This window comes from Canis aureus, chromosome 15 (assembly GCF_053574225.1).
Source record: "Canis aureus isolate CA01 chromosome 15, VMU_Caureus_v.1.0, whole genome shotgun sequence".
NCBI lineage: Eukaryota > Metazoa > Chordata > Mammalia > Carnivora > Canidae > Canis > Canis aureus.
This window is the reverse complement of record NC_135625.1, coordinates 35994117-36006580: the sequence shown is the minus strand read 5'-3', so window position 1 is coordinate 36006580 and position 12464 is coordinate 35994117. Positions and strand designations below refer to the sequence as shown.

At 39.9% G+C, this 12464-nt stretch overlaps 1 long non-coding RNA gene across 2 annotated transcripts in view; it reads right to left on the bottom strand.

The window, feature by feature from the left end:
- The window catches only part of LOC144284000 (uncharacterized), a 37997-nt gene extending 34640 nt beyond the window's left edge, over positions 1-3357 (bottom strand). For both annotated transcript variants that reach the window (XR_013352481.1, XR_013352482.1), the window contains exon 1: positions 3021-3357. This is a non-coding gene — a long non-coding RNA (uncharacterized LOC144284000). The remainder of the gene's footprint in view (positions 1-3020) is intronic.
- Between the last annotated feature and the right edge of the window lie 9107 nt (positions 3358-12464).

Genomic DNA, 12464 nt, shown 5'->3' with positions numbered 1-12464 from the left:
AGTTTAACATGCGTCAACTCATCTAGAGAGGTTGTTAAAATGCAGATGTCTGGACCTCATCCCCAGAGTTCCTGATTCAGCAGGTCTGAGGAGGAGTCTAGGAATTTGCATTTTAATATGTCCTTAGATCAGACCACTGATAATGTTGGTCCAGAGAGCATACTCTGAGAACCACTGCTCTAGGCTGAATAGACCAGCTACTCAAACTTTGATCATAAAGTGTTGGCATTACTACAAATGCAAATGGCATCCATCAATTAGTTAAGGGTTTTTGTTTTGTTTTGTTTTGAAGAGTTTCTCTTAAAGCACTTTGTCTACTGTGTTGACTGAACCACCTTTCCCTGTTCTGTTCACTTTTCTGGATGTCAGGGCACAGCTTCTGTCCTATGGGAAAAGGTTTGGTTGAAATCTAAAGCAGTAGCTGAGGCAATAGTTATGGTGTATACCAACACTTCTAGCTCAGCTCCTTCTGAGTGCAGGCTAGGGTTCTACTGCCCCTCTAGACTTGAAGTTATCCTGGCCTTGGGTACTGTTTGGGCCTAGGAAAGCAATGTAAACAGAGGAGACACATTTGGTTTCTAGGAAGAAGCCCACAAATGCCAGTGCCTCATTCACCATATCTCTTCTCCTTTGTCACAGTGACTGGTGACATTCCAGATGGTATAAGCCTCCTTGGTATTCATCTCTGAATGAGGAAGATGAGGGAGCAGAGCTCCCAGCAACTGAAACAGGCTTTAATAGTAATGAGAAATATATATTTATGAAACTCCTAAGATTTAGGGGTGGTTTGTAACTTGAACATAACCTAATCCATCCTGAGAGATAGAGAGAGCCAGTATATAGACCCATCTGGTCCAGAAATGGGGAGCACAGTGAATTAGGGGAGGCCCTGTGCCCCTGGATTTATTCCTAGGGACACCAGATGGCTCATTTTCTTGGCATCAACAAATTTCCAAAAGGAAGATGAGAGGTTGGCAATCATAACTGGACACCAGGGCCCAGGCTTTGTTCTGTGCTCCTGCGTATGTGTTGAGCAGGAACATGTGAGAAAGGTACCCAGGAATATGTGAGAAAGGTGCCGAAGCTCACTGCTACACTCCCTGTCTCTGGAGAACTTGGGTATGAAACCAGGGTAGGATTTAACCCGTAGACATGGACAAATCATAGACTCATCTATGAGGACCTGGGGAAAGCAGATTCAGAAGACAAGGTGGTGGCTGTCATTTCTCTTTCACTTAACTCAGTCACAGTCTGTTCTTAAGATCCGCCCTGTCTTGGGACACCTGGGTGGCTCACTAGTTGAGCATCTGCCTTTGGCTCAGGTTGTGATCCCGGGATCCTGGGATCCAGTCCCATATCTGGCTCCCCACAAGGAGCCTGCTTCTTCCTTGGCCTATGTCTCTGCCTCTCTCAGTGTGTCTCTTATGAATAAATAAAATCTTTAAAAAAAAGATCTGCCCTGTCTTGGAAAGTCTGCCTTCTCCACCTTCAGTTTCAATTTCCCATCTAAAGTGAATCTCACTACCACCTACACGGTTTTGTTGCAGGACAATATTTGCCCTCCCACTGCTGTTTGCCTCAGGCCAACATGTTCAGAAGGCCAAAGACTTGAAGAAAATCACCCTCTCTTCTCATTTCAGAGCATCTCTTTTTTGCTCCTATTCCTGGTGTGGGGATGACCTTCATGGAGCACAGATGACTGATTACCAGCAATCGCAGTAAAAAGTCAATGGTGTCAACCCAGCTCTGTTTACCACCCACTTCCCAGGCTCTTTGTGAAAACTCACGACTCACAGGCAGCTTTTAGATCCTGCCTCCTGACTAGTGTTTTACTTCAGCTCCATGCTTCTTCTTTTATATTAGAACTACATCTACAAAAACAGCGGTGTCCTTCCCAACAAACCAAACAGAAGATCACCTCCCCAGCTTCAGAGAGGGAGTTATGGGTGGGATCTCCAGAGTATGTCTCCTCGGATTGGCCCTCCAAGGATCCTTCGGGTTTTCCCATTGCATAATTAATAACCTCTTCAAAATAACAGTCTCTGCCTAGGAATCACAAACATAACAGGTTTATCTCATTATCCAATTTTTCTAGGCTTTCCAGCTCTGACAATTTCCATCTTCATTTAAATCACAGACCTTTTGGTTTTTGCCTGCTGGATCATATGACCTCTTCTAGTGCCTAGCCCTCAGCCCAACAGAGTGACTGGCTTTTGATAGCAGCAAGGATCACTTCTGGAGGTTGTCTCAAGCATAACTTTGAAAGTTCACTTTTCTTGTAGTTTTTGTAATCATTATACCGAAAAGACAAGCTGCTCTTTAGATTTCAGCCTCCACATCATGAAAGCCAAAGACTTCCCAAGTTTGAGGTATGTCAGTCAGGGGTCACTTAGAAACCCAACTTAACAAGATTGCTTCCCTCACTGTGTGAGCTATTTAATTCTTTTTAGCTCTGTTCTGCAGCTGACTGATTGGCAGATGGAGTTATTTCAAGGTTACTTCTAAGGGACCGTATATACCCATATGCAACATGCTCACTGGAAATCAGATGAGGGAGAATTATGGTCTAGGTCCTCATTTTTATCCAAGTAAATATGAAAAACACTCATACATCTATGTTTTTTTTTAATTTGGCATATGTTTCATATATTCCATTTTGCTATTAATTATAAATATCAGTCTTTTTCTGGCTCTTTTTTAGCTGTACCTTAAATATTAGAGTTTTCCAAAGTCATGTTCTCTGTTCATCCTTTCTCCCTTGATATACTCTTCCTGTGAGTTTCCATATATTCTCATGACTTTAAGTACCACAGTATCTGATGTCTAGAAATTGCAACCCCTGCCCACCCACCCCCAACCTGTCAGATCTCCTCTCCTGAGCTATATAACAGTACCTTCTTTCTTACCTGGATGATGTATACTTATTCTGACTCAAGTAAACCCCCAATCCACCGTGTGCAAGGTACTTCTCACCTTTGCATGCTGCCCCAAACTCTGCACACCAGCCTCTAAGAGCTCACCTGTCACTGTGGTCATCATTCCATCTTTCTGCTTCTCCTGTTCTTCCTATGGCAGTGGACAACACCCAGAGTCATCAGTATTGAGTGTTTTTGCTGTTCCATGTACATGGAAGGTCACATTTCCCTACTACTAGTGAAAAGGATGGCCGTGCTACAAAGATATGAGCAGATGAATGTGTGTCTATCACTTCCATACAAACGGACTCAAGAGCTGCTGCATTATTCTCTATGTTCTGTTCCTCTAACTTAGTACATGGAGGGAATCTTGAAAGAGTAGCATCATAGCAACTTCACTCAGTCTGGATCCCTGAGTAATTAGGAGACACGAATCCTGTTGCCAGACTGCCTGAGCAAGAAATAGACATTTGTTGCTTTTGGCCTTTGTGATCTGGAGCTTATTTGTTAGCACATAATGACCCTACCTTCTCTGACTGGTACACATTTTCTAGCTGATGGAACTTACTTAACTAACCAAGCAACACTAGCACTTTCCTTTCTTTAATTTTTTGTATTGAGACAGTCAGTAAGCCCTGGTTGTTCTCCTCTTGAATATCCCTTAAATAAGTTTCCTTCTTTCTATTCTATCTGCCACTCTCTTATTTGTAATTACTCACATTTTTACAAAACTTCCTAAATGGGGTTCCTGTGTCACCTAGCCACACCTCTTCACAAATATCCTTCACATGTCTGCTGGAGTATTTCAAAATAAAAAATCTGATGTGATTACCCTCATTTTTTAAATTCCAACAAAATGTCTATTTTGGGGTCTTTGAAACATAGTCATCTATTTCAAGGAATAAATCTTTGAGAATATTAGCTTTGCGAACAGACATGGTGATCTTAGAAATCCAAGTATCTAAAAGCATATCCATAGGACAGGAAACTGGAACACCTCGGTGGTTCAGTGGTTGAGAGTGTCTTTGGCTCAGGGCGTGATCCTGGGGTCCTGGCATCGAGTTCCATGTCAGGTTCCTGCAGAAAGCGTGCTTCTCCCTTTGCCTGAGTCTCTGCCTTTTTCTGTGTGTCTCTCATGAATAAATAAAATCTTAAAAAAGAAAAAAAGACAGTAAACTTCATCAGAGAAGGAGAGCAATTCTTTTCTAGACCAATATTTTGTGAAGTAGTACTGCCCATCCCCAGGATCACTTCTGTCAAGAAAGAAGTAAGGGTGGAGAGGGAAGGCAAAAGGCAAAGCAAGACAAGTAGCTGCAAGAACTGAAAGCTACCTGTCTCCTCAGTTTTTACAGTATCCACATTTCATGACAATCTTATTTTCCAAGGTAAGTCTAAAAACCAATCCCAAGACCCAACCACACGCTCACTTACTCTGTGTTTCTCATCAGTGTTCTGCTCCTGTGGTTAACTACTCACTAAGAAAGCAAAAGCCAATGATATTACCCCTGATTTGAAAAGAAAAAAAATCTTTTTAAATGAAACATAGAATGACCATTTAACCAGACCAATTCTGTACATTTGCAGCCCAGCAAGATCGCTTCCCAGGGATTCTGGTTAGCAGCTGATTTCTCCTTACACAGGGACTGACTCCTGCTGCTTGCGATTAGTTTTTGGTGTGGACTTGTGAGTTTAGAGAAAAGTACTGCCAAAAAGTAATATTACTAAGCATTATTTTTATTAGTTCTCCTTTTATTCCTATGAGTTTCTCTAGGGAAACCCAGGTTATATCTGGAAGACAGTAATGTGGAATATGCAAAAAAGGAATATGAGGGGTGACTACACATTCTCCTCACTGCAAAACCCCCAGGGGTCTCACCTGAAGCTGTATTTAAACTCACATATTTAAATCTAGAGGATAGTTTCTACTGTTCAGTGCCCTATGGGATCTACAACTATATTCCCACCTTAGATATAAATAACCGAATGACAGGCAAAAGAAAGGAAATTAGTTCAGATACAGTCACGATAAAAACTATAGAAATTGCTGAGACAGCCACAGTTATATTTTCCTAAAGGAAAAAAGTGATAGTAACAAAATAATATTAGTAATTAGTTGATTATTGTTTTCAGGCAAATTCTTTTAAGATTAAAATGATTTAAACACCTCATGACTGCTTTTGCATCCCTATAGTCTAAATTTTGAGTACTTACTTATTTAAACATTTTCAAAATTTCCAAAATTGGTAATAATGGGGAACAGATTAATTTTTTCAGAATGGATATTTTTAAGGACATAGATTTAAAATACAGAAGTCTCCCCTGAAAATTTCCTTAAAGAAAAAGTGGGGTTTTTTTCCCCTCCTTCCTAGCTCTTTCTCTGTTGACATCTCTCCACCTTCCCCACTTATTCACCAACAGGACTCCATCTCTTTATATGGGAGGGGCTGACTGGGGAAGGTGATGGGGGAGGGAGAGAATTTAAAAGATTAAGAGCAATCCCACCAGGAAAAATAATAGAGATGGAGAGATGGAGTTGATGGAGATGGAGCTGATAGAGGCTTCAGCTGAAGTCTCATGAGACACTGAGCAGGGCCCAGACACAGGTGCACAGAATCAAAGAATTCCGGCCAGGGAAGAACAACCTTGCATACACCAAGTACCACCAGAGACAAGTTGTGCTTCAGAATCCTCTGTCATATGCTTGTATGACAGACTAATGTGTGAGTAATGAGTTGAGGACAACCTGTATTACTGCTAGAAGTAAAATAGGTGTCCTTCTCTCTCCTGCTAGCCCATCTTGCCTGTGAGCACTTGGAAAGTGAGCACCCTGGTGCTAAGGCTGACTCTCTGGTGCTCTAAGACTCCACCTCCAGCTCATGCATATGGGCTCACTAGCCCACCACCTAGTGCTCCTTGCTGAATACACACATGTCATTTTCTGTGCAGTGTTGGTTCTAGTTGCTACTTTGGTGTCATTTTAAAATTATTATTATGGTGCTGTTTCATCCATGGTTGTTTTTTCACAGATACCTTTGGATGAAATACTAAGAAAAAACAAGCGGAAACTGGCAGTGAACTGAAGATAGAACTGTTTGGAAAATCTAGGCATGAGGAATTCAGAAATGATCACAAAGAGAACGGGGGACAGGTTAAGGGATGACATGGAGAACATGTTCATGAAATGAACATCAAGGAACTTGGGAATCCCACAGGAGATAAAACCCAAGTGCTAATTCTGCTGCCCCATAAGCAACCCCAGCTTCTCAACCCAGCCTCTCCTCTAGCCATGCCACCCTCTCTTATAAACTGGCCTTGGGGTCGCATTGGCTTTCTCTTGGTTTTTCAAATGTGCCAAATCTGTCTCACCCTCTGTCTTTGTGCATATTATTCTCTGTGCTTGAAATACCCTTGTTCCCACACTTGTATTATCCCATTTCTACCCATCTTTTGGGTCACAGATTAAATGACACTTCCTCCAAGAGGCATTCTCTGATCTCCCCAATCTAAACAAGATACTTACATCCTCTCATGGACCCTGCACATTTTCACACTTATCACAGCTCATAGCAACACATGTAGTCTTCACCACAGCCACCTAATTTTATGCATGTAATTTCAGCTGCCTCACTGTGCTATTAGTTTCATGAGGCATGGGGAATTTGTCTGTTTTGCTCATGATTGGGGATCTGTAAACAGCACTTTGCACATGTTAGGAAAGTGGTGGTTATTGGATGAAGAAGAGTGAACACAGGTGAGGAACTAACAAACTAGTAAAGCAACAAAAAAGATTATATTGGTAAGGAAGAATTAGTAGGCAACGACTATTTTAGATAATAGCTATAATGATAATCCTCATCATGTGTTTACTCCTGTATACTTCTGAATAAATCTAACCTCCTTTATTTCAGGAGATTCCCAGTAAGAGGAGAAGCATAGTGAGTGGGTGCAAAAGAAGCAGTTGGCAGCTTTTTTTAAGAAAAAGATTTATTTACTTATTTTAGAGAGCGCGCACATGAGGAAGAGAGAATCACAGACACTGTGCTGAGTGCAAAGCCTGAGGCAGGGATCAGTCTCACAAACCTGAGATCAGGACCTGAGCCAAAATCAAGAATCCAACCCTTAACCGACTGTGCCACCCAGGCACCCCAGCAATTAGCAGCTTATTGACCCAGCTCTGGAGACACTTGCTGTGTTTGTGGTAAGGAATTATTTTTAGCAATAAAACCTTGCACATTGTCCCATTTTAGGTTTTCCAACATTTTTTTGTGTGACCCTTTTCTGGCACATTCACAGATTGTTCCTAATAGGTTTTGTGGGCTCTTCCAAGGTTAATATCCATTAGCACCAAAATCTTGTCTATAAGCTTACTTGGAGCCATTCAGATTGTCATTTCTCTTCTAGAAAATTTTAACATCAAGACAATAAAAGCAAACAATTTAATTAAAAAGAAGTGAAAGGTAAGGTCATGCATTACCTTGTTAGAATGACATAAAATGTAGATTTGTATATAATTCTGCTATAATTCCCAATCTTTATCATAGCTTTGGTCATGGCCCCAGGTGGAATCTATCTATAGATACACCAAGATATCATCATTATCCCAACTAATTTATTTTTTTATACAGCTCTTATATTTCTCAAACTCTACCCAAAAGGTCATTGAGGACTCTCACTGAATTTAAGTCCACGTGGTATTATTTAAGACTTGCTGCTTTACTTTCTACTGCTATTGCTGCTACTCTAATTCTTTTCTTTTTTTACCCCTCTCTGTTTGCTACTGCACTTCCATGCCTTCTATTACATTGTTGCAGGAAAGAACAGTCCGTGTAGAAGACCACCACATTAATTTTTACTGATGCAGTAAATTTTTACTGATACAGTTGGCATGCAGCATTATTCTGTGCTTGGCTCAGTTTTCTAGTGCTCCAACATCTATAATGGCATCCCAACCTGTGTTTCACTCAGAGTGCTCACTGTAGCCTTAAGAAGCAGAAAATTCTTTGCAGTCCTATTGCAGTCCTATTGGCCACCATAACTGAATGGCCAGGAGCAAGGGTTAGTCTACAGTCTGTCCATCCCCCTCATTGGTCTATGGAGACAGATCCTTGGGTTTCAATGATCACTCCACTTTGGTTGATCCTCAGGTCCCCAACATGTTTATGATGTAATTTAGGGTAGGAAGGAATGACTCGTGGGAAAGGCACATTGTGAAAGCTCCTATTTTCTCAGGGAGGAAAAAGTCCTCTTTGTGCATGTGGTTTATAAGCCTTTCATCAATATGTAAATTCTGTATTATGCTCAAATTGCTCCTTTCATGGGACCAAAAAAAAATCCTTGTTTTTTTTTTCATTTTAACTCTAAAATAATCTACAGTTGCATTTTCAAGTATATTAGCATATTTGATATTTATATCCATCCTCCATACTGATTAGAATAGGTGCTACTATATCTTTTTCAGATAAGGATACTGAACTCAGGATATTTTAAATATAAGTGGTCATATAGTCAATAGAACCAAGAAACTCAGTCCTGATTCTGACCTCACTGTCATTCTGACAACAGCATGCGATCACTGGTGCTAGCAATCACTGCGCCCTTCTGCGCGCGCGCACACACACACACACACACACACACACACACATGCATTTCTTAGGTTTTAGGAATGTGGTTGGGTACGTGTGAATGCGAAGAAATTGTGAAGAGCAAATAGCGAAATATCAATAAACAGAGAAACTAATGGAAGGATTGTGGTCCCAAAACTCTGGAATAGATCGTCACATTAGGGAAGTGAATTTAAAGCTTCCAAAAGATACATAAGTAAATAAAAGAATGTGATTCCTATTCCACCTCAAGTAAACATAGTGTACACACTTAGTCCAACAGTATAAGCATTTTACAAGTGGTAGCTTCCTGACATCTTGAGAACTGATGAAGCTGGACTATGTGGATGAGCCAAAAATAGGCTATGGCATTCCTGGACTCCAGTTCTTACTCTGTCCCTAGTCACCTGTCTTCCCACTCTAACATTTTCTATTTATAACCAAAGGAAAGGAAAGATTTTTTTTTCTTCCTCAGGAAACGTAGACATTAATGAAATGTTTTGAGCAAAGCTAACAAGTCTTTAACATCACTGTTGTATCAGTGACTTACTACTAAGCCCAACAGCCATGAAACCACAACATTATTCAACCTATCTCATGTTCATCTCAAGAGAACTTATCACACATACAGCCTGAGCTCTTGAAGAACTTTTCTGTTGAAGTGGCTGTACCAATTATCTACTATTTTCTTTCAAGGCAATTTCTTAGTAAGAGGAAGAGAATGGCAGTGGAGAAAAGTTTCATTTGTTTGTTTTACAGTTTTTGCATTCTTACAATGATGCTCTCACTGAAAAGGTATGAGCGGTAAAGAGATACAGCTTAGGGAGAAATAGATGAAAGAAAGAAAGAAGAAAGAAAGAAAAAGAGAGAAAGAAAGAAAAGAAAGAAAGGAAAGAAAGAAAAAAGAAGAAAAGAAAGAAAGAAAGAAAGAGAAAGAAAGAGAAAAAGAAAGAAAGAAAGAAAGAAAGAAAGAAAGAAAGAAAGAAAGAAAGAAAGAAAAGAAAGAAAGAAAGAAAGAGATAAGATAGCATAGGACTGTGGTAAACTGTAATCATCTTAGTTAAATGCATCTCAAGAGCACTTAAGAGGAAAACTGATCAAGCATTAGTAAAGATCAAAGGTGTCTATCATTTTTCTTCTCATAAAATACTTTAAAATAATCCTTATTGTATGTCACAAAAGTCAATAAATTGGTTTACATGTAGAAATGACACCATCTGTGTTTCTGATTCTTCAGATTTTGGGTGGGGTATGAGCTAGCAGGTAGTTCTGGCGGGAGTCATCAGAGATGTACACTGGAGGTAACCACCCTGGACATAGAGCTTCTTTTAATAAGTTTTACTCTACAGATTTTACTGTCCTGTATTGGCCACAGGTTTGGTGGTACCCTAAGAAATTTGTTAATTTGGGTGTGCTTCTAAGCAAAGTAAGGACCATTTGGGATTTATTTATTAATGCTGATTTCAGGTTGGGCAACAGAGCCAAGAGGAGGTGTCAACTCACGTTTATGTCTGCTCTATGACTGGATAAATGTATGTTACTTTCTATTTACAGAAAATAGCATTTGGCCTGCTCTTGCAGCGCTCAAATGGATAAGGATGAACAGTGCAGACAGTTCTGTCAACTGTACTTTAAGCTGTCTAAATGGTTTCTACAAATTCCCACTTACAATGGACGAGGTCAAAAGCATCAGGGAGGTGCCACCTCATTAAGACTGAAACGCACCTGGTTCCCAGCCCCTCACAACTTTCCTTGATGCTAAAATTAGTCCTATACAGATGCCTGAACACTTTATCTTCCCATCTTGTATTTGGTCCCATTAAGCTCAGAGGACAGTTAATAAGGGAAGAAAAATTACTCTAACCAAATTAATTGGGCTCTAGTAGAAAGGGTAGTGAACACTGCCATTCAGTCAATTTCTGAAAGAACAATGGGGCTCTGATTCCCATAACGCCGAGTGCCTGTATTCTTATTTGACTCTTTCTTATGCTTCAAGTGCACTGTACCCCCCACAGGAGGAAGTTCAGAAGAGACACACTTCTGAACTCAAGAGAAAAGAGTGCTACATAAACCTGCACAAAAGAAAAGAAACACACACCAAAAAAATCAATCACATGAATAGAACCAAGATAACTAATGGTTCATGAAATGATATTAGTGAACCCTGCATGATGCCTTGCTCTGTAGCAATCTGTTATCAGGCAGTTGGATTAATGTTTCTGAGGCCCAAAGAAAATACATAGTACTCCTTGAATGTATTGTTATCAGAAGAACAACGTTACTTAATGCTTGCTTATGACAAGAATAAACCAAACTTTAGGATTGGAAGAGAAAGAGATTGTTTCTCTTCTTTCTCTGAAGAAGATTATTTCTGATCTTTCTCTGAAACACTTGGCAGCCAGTGGGGTTTAGAGGCTCATGCAGGTGACCTGTCAGTTCATGGTCAGGGTCAGACGCTAGGTCTTCTGAAAGCTTCAGCATTGTTCTTTCCACTGGATTTCACTGATGCTGGGCATATTAGTGGGAGTTCTCCATCATATATAAAAATATATTTTCTATAGCCCTAGTTTCCATACTTCAGTGGTCATAAGAATCATTGAAGATCTTTAATAAAATTCAGATATAGACAGTCACCCTCAGAAATTCTGACATATGAGTGATGCCAAAACAAGACTAATTTAAAATCTATTTTTTATTAATTTTTTTCTCTCTTTCAAGATTTTTATTTATTTGAGAGAGATTGAAAGTGACAGTGAGAGAGATCATAGAGGCAGAGAGAGAGGGAGAAGCAGACTCACCGCTGAGCAGGGAGCCCAATGCAGGGTTTGATCCCAGGACCCTGAGATCATGACCTGAGCCAAAGACAGATGTTTAACTCACCGAGCCACCCAGGTGCCCCTAAAATTTATTTATTTTTTTATTATTTTATTTTTTATTTTTTATTTTTTATTGGTGTTCAATTTACTAACATACAGAATAACACCCAGTGCCCGTCACCCATTCACTCCCACCCCCCGCCCTCCTCCCCTTCTACCACCCCTAGTTCGTTTCCCATGCCCATGGATCCATGGGTTATTCTAATGAGGTTAGATCATGGAACCCACTTTGAGAAACACATGACTGATTATAATACTGACAAATGGGTTAAGAGACAATAAGATTCTTCTTTCATTTTATAAAAGACAATTCAATCACTTCCCCCTGCTTTACCTTCTAAACTGAATGAAAGTAATTTTTGTCATCTTAGTGAAACCTATAATCGGAAAGATTTCAAAGGACTTCCACTCCTATTTCATCTGCTTCCTTTCAGATTCCGTGCCACTGACTCGTGCCTAATTTTTTTAACTCAATTTTTAAAAAAATTTTTATTTAAATTCAATTAATCAACATACAATATATTATTGGTTTCCAAGGAAGAGGACAGTGATTCATTAGTCTTATATAACACTCAGTGCTCATTCCATCAGGTCCCCTGTTCATGATCATCATGCCTAATTTTTTTCAAGACCATATTCTAGCGCTACATGGTGATTTAGGAATGTTCAAAAGATCAACACACCTAATGCCACAATTTTGCCTCCTCACTCTCTAGTTCACTTCCTTGAGTAGATCCAACTTTGCACACAGTCAGTTCATGGCTCTGTGACACAATCAGTGACACTTAGAGACACTGAAAGAAGTCACACATGTAACTGCAGACACCTTTATCTCTTATGACACTTACACTCTTTGTGATGGAGCAGAAACAGTACCAATCCGTAGATATTCAGAGAAAAATACTCCCATTGCAGGGACCACTTAAGCACATAACAGACATAGTGCCTGAGCTGGGAACACATTAGGAAAGGCAGTGGGGGAAGTAGCATTTCCTGAATGTTTGCAATGCACCACCTATTTTATTTATGTAGTAGAAAAAGAGAAACAAAAAGGCAGCAACATTTCTCTGGAA